This window comes from Corvus kubaryi, unplaced genomic scaffold (assembly GCF_017639235.1).
Source record: "Corvus kubaryi isolate FWS band 111438036 unplaced genomic scaffold, C.kubaryi_AGA036_p1.0 37391, whole genome shotgun sequence".
Classification (NCBI taxonomy): Eukaryota; Metazoa; Chordata; class Aves; order Passeriformes; family Corvidae; genus Corvus; species Corvus kubaryi.
Window position 1 is genome coordinate 10,711,870 of NW_024581130.1, and position 5,096 is coordinate 10,716,965.

Sequence of the window (5,096 nt, forward strand, 5' to 3'; positions counted from 1 at the left end):
TTTTATCAACCAAATGGCACCCCTGGAAAGAAATAAACAACCTGTGTGAGCACAGAAGCCACCGAGGGAAAATACAGGTGGATTCTCCAGGAATAGGAAGGACCATGAAGGTGCTCCACAGACTTACATGTGACATCATCAGTATTTCCCCTTTATTCCTGTAGGAAACAAGGATCAGAATGCAGAATGCATGAATTCTCCTGTGCTTTGGAGAGAGCTGCTGGGAAAATCCATACTCTGACCATGGAATTCAGGTACAAAACCCCACCAGTACAGCGATATCGGAAAGGTTTTCCCAGGCTGCATGGCAGCACTTTGGAGAGCTCAGCACTTCCATTAAGCAGAGTTTCGTGCTGAAGGGAAGGCAGGGATCCTGCAGGAAAACATGCCAGCCCTGTATTCACCCATGACTGCACAAGTGCCATTCCCAGGAGGCACCCGATTACCTGCCAGGCCACCTGGAAGGAACGCGCTCGGACCCTTTGGAGCCACGCAGGGTTTAATGGGCACTTTGGGGAAGGTTGCAGAGCATCTTCAGTTTCCACCAGCCTCACTTGGAGCGGTCAGAGGGAGTTCAGGGGAATCGTGTGATGGAAGTGGGGGGCTGGAAATCGTGGCACACCCCAGAGCCTGTGTGCACCCACACAGTGCAGGTGTCCAGCATCCAACTCCTACTTCATTGGAAATCTCTCTCCTCCATGGAGAGCACAGACACAACCTCTGCACCTCGGTCTGCTCCTTTTCCACAGAATCACACAATCTCCTGAGCAGGAAGGGCCCCACAGGGATCATCCAGTCCAGCCCCTGGCCCTGCACAGACACCCCAACAACCCCACCCTGGGCATCCCTGGCAGCGCTGTCCAAATGCTCCTGGAGCTCTGGCAGCCTCGGAGCCGTGCCCATTCCCTGGGGAGCCTGGGCAGTGCCCAGCACCCTCTGCGGGAAGAACTTTTCCCTGATACCCAACCTAAACCTGTCCTGCCACAGCTCCAGATGTTCCCTCGGGTCCTATCACTGGTCACCACTTTGCTTTTTGTTTCCTTCAATTTCTTGGAAGTTTTCCCTCCTGAAAAGAGTAACACCCGAGTAACTCCATCCTCCTCAGGTGCTGCTGAGCAAATCGCCCCGGCAGAGTGAACGGAACACGTTAATCCTGCTTTGCTGGTGGAGAATTTGGCTTTGCTGTGCGTCACTGCCCGGTTTATCTGTGTGTCCCCTTGGCCCTCATCCCAGAGCAGAGCCAATGGAATGACCCTTGGAGAGTGTTTCCATGCCAAGCCCCACTGATACTGGCTGCTGGCTGCCAGCAAAGGCTGGAAGGAGGTAATCAGCAGTGGATTTACACCCACCTTTTAAAGTAGTTTATTTCATTAAATAAAAGCGAGCGTGGGTCGGTACTCCCCCTGCTGAGCACCCAAAGAGCCACAGCACAGTCCCCCCTCCCGTGCCCCAAATCCCACTGCTCTCAAACCCTGGCACCACTGACTTCTGTGGCAAAATGTTGAGGTTCATTTGAATAAATCTAATTCAACAATCATGACCACTGTACTGGAATAAATGACTGGATGTTCTACCCTCTCATTTTCATCAGTGATATATTTGGCTTCTAAATCAGGTTAATTAAAAATTGCTGTAGTTAATGTTGGATAAGCAGCAGTTTAACAGATTTTTTTTTTTTCCAGGCTACATGGAACTCTGTTGTCATCATACCCAGGAATATCTAAAGCCTTTCAGCAATCAAGAAGCTCCTCAGGAAGTTATTTGCAGATCCAGTGATTGCAAGCAGAGCATTAATGATGAGGATCTTAAATCAGAAATATCCCTTCTCTCCACTTCATTAGAAGATAACCATGTCTTTTCCAGGACATTCACTGCTCCACACTCTTCCCATTTCCTCCTGACAATCTGGCCAGGGCTGTTAAACCAACTCCAGCTCACTTCTTGAAGCATATTTTCCCTAAAATTCTCCCACCTGTGTTTCTCCATGGGGTTTTACCGTCTTGGCACCTGGTTTGGTAGAATCCCAGACGGGTCGGGATAGGAATGGACCTCAAAGATCATCCTAATTCCACCCCCTGCCACGAGCACAGATGATGTTGGCTGTGTGTGTGCCATGGTGTTGGGAAGTCCCTTGCTCATTCCCGAAGGATTAGGATCTAGATGACAGTCTCTCAAGTTCTTCTCATCTCTGCTGTTGGAAAATCCCCCCAGATAAGCCCTGAGTCCCACAAACTGCTGCAGTCTTTAGTAATAATCCTTAATTAACAGTCCTTAGTCACCGGCCGCGACAAACACAGTCCTGTGTGGTCACAAATGTTTCACCTGTGCCCTCTGAGGTGCCACCAGCACTCACCCACTGTCAAATTCAGGAAAAAAGCCCTCCTTTACTCGGACTGAACTTTGCACCATTGGGGTTATACGTTAAAAAGGGCCTGAAATAAATCAAACCACAGGAAAAGTGTGGCTTTGGGTAAGATTTTCCATCCAGACGAATATTGAAGGGTTTATTTCAGGCAGATGGAGGCAACTGTGTATTTATAGAATCACAGAGTTGTTTCACTTGGAAAAGACCTTTAGGACCATCAGGTCCAACCGCTCCCCAGCACTGCCAAGGCCACCACTAACCCATGCCCCAAGTGCCACATCCACACCTATTTTAAAACCCTCCAGGGTTGGGGACTCAATCAGTCTTTCTCCTTTTTTGGGGGTTTAGTTTCTGCTTGGCAGGACTCTTCCTTACCGTGGTATCTTTTGTTGTTCTGAAGGTAAGTTAGGGCCGGTTTTGGAATCATTTCGGCTCGAATAAATACGATTTCTATCAAGGAAGCTTTAATGGCTTTGGATGCAAAAAGAAGCCCTGCTCTGCACTATCTTCCACTCTGATCTCATAAACTTTGATAAGTGCTGACCTCCAGCAAGAAAACTTGTCCTTTCTATTTTAAGGGGAAGCAGAGATGGGAAAGGTACAGGAAAATTCATGTGGTTTGCTCCTTTTTTTGGACATAGTGAAAAATAAGAAAGTAGCAGAATCTGGGGCAATTTGTGCCAGGAGAAACATGCCTGGAAATTCCCAGCATTCAAAATCAGCAGGTTCAAAAATACATGAGACATTTTTTATTTAGCAGGGCCTGTTGTGATTGGACAAAGGGAAAGGTTTCAAACTGAAGGAGGCTTGATTTAGATTAGATGTGAGGAAGACATTTTGTACAATGAGGGTGACAAAACACTGGCACAGGGTGCCCAGAGAAGCTGTGGCTGCCCCTGGATCCCCGGAAGTGTCCAAGGCCAGGTTGGACTCCGGGGCTTGGAGCAGGCTGGGATAGTGGAAGGTGCCCCTGCATGTGGCAGGGGATGGCACTGGATGGGCTTTTAAAGGTCTCTTCTGACTCAAACTACTCCAAAATCCTATAATTTTTATATTCTACTGGTTTTGAGCCTCTAGGATATTTTTGTTGGCTCTTCTTCATCCCCAAATAATCCCAAATCAGCTCCCGCATGGAAGCAAAAGCTGTGGTCGCCCATGACGGTCCCCATGTCTTACATTCCCTTGGGTACAAGGCAAAGTCTGGATCCAACAACCAGGAATGAGCTCAGCAAAGGTGGCTACACCAAAGCATCTGGCATCCTGCTCTGATTTTCCCCCTGGAAAACCTAAGAGAGCTCCTGTAAATCGCTGTTCCTCCTGCTGACACTGCTCCCCTCCTGCCACGTCTGTCCTGCCTCGTCACCTTGAATGAAAAATAACAGCAAGAGGCTCAAACCCACTTGACATGAAAATGTCAGGAACAGAAAGAAAATATCCTTTACTTTCTATGGATCTGCACATGACAGGACTCTGTCTCTGCTGGGGCTTGGGGCTTTGCTGTGGTGCAGAAGGAAAGAAAATGAGATGAAAAATATTGAACAAAATTTATTCGATTCCTCAGAATATCCAAAGATATTTTGTGGCTTATTTTAATTTAATATCATCTCCACAATCAATAGGAGTAAGAAAGGCAGTGTTCATTTAATCTCCTCCCCAAGGAAAACACGCAGCACTCCAGCTCTGGGAAGCACTGACTGAGCTGCTTTAAAAGTCACCACACAATAACCGTCCAAAGGGAAAAGCACATGGGGCTGCATAAGTAGGTATTTTAAAGCCACCTTTAATTTTACATGCATTTTAAATGTTTCTGCATCAAAATCATCTAATAACACCCAGCCAATGACAATCCACAAGTGCTCAGGCTCTGAAGCACTTGGTTCTCTCGAAATCCTTGAAAGAGAGTTTGCTTCTCCTTGGCTACAGGGCCCATGCTTTGGTCCATGTCTCAGCCTCCCACCCACTGGGAATTGTCACTTACAACACTCAATTCCAGCATGTGCCATTTCACTTTTTCAAGAGTAGTTTCATTGACCATTATCTGATCAAGGCCTTAATTGCTACAAGCAGCCGACATTAATTTGCAAGACAAAATATTCTCCTTCATTCTTTTTCTTAACGAGTCTCAAGCAGTGCAGACTCCTGAAAGTGGCCATGTCACAAGGATTTTTACAGGGACAGATGATAAAGTCCCTTATCTAAGGGCAGGACAAAGCACTATAAAACCACACTTCAACTCCTTGAACCGCCAAGGACTCCAGCTCCACACTTGCTGCAATTGAGAGCTCATTAACCACCAACACACCCTGGAAGGAAAAGCCAGGCAGCCACACAAAACTGTCCCTCTTGTGGCATTCATCGCTCCAAGGTGGATAAATACAAGAGATTATTTGGGCCCCTCCCAAAAAGAAGGACCTTGAAGGGCTGGAGTGTGTCCAGGGAAGGGAACGGAGCTGGGAAGGGGCTGGAGCCCCAGGAGCGGCTGAGGGAGCTGGGAAAGGGGCTCAGCCTGGAGAAAAGGAGGCTCAGGGGGGACCTTGTGGCTCTGCACAACTCCCTGACAGGAGGGGGCAGCCGGGGGGGTCGGGCTCTGCTCCCAGGGAACAGGAGGAGAGGGAACGGCCTCAGGCTGGGCCAGGGGAGGTTTAGATTGGATATTGTGAAAATTCCTCCACTGAAAGGGTTGTCCAGCCCTGGCACAGCTGCCCAGGGCAGAGGTGAGTCCCCACGCCTG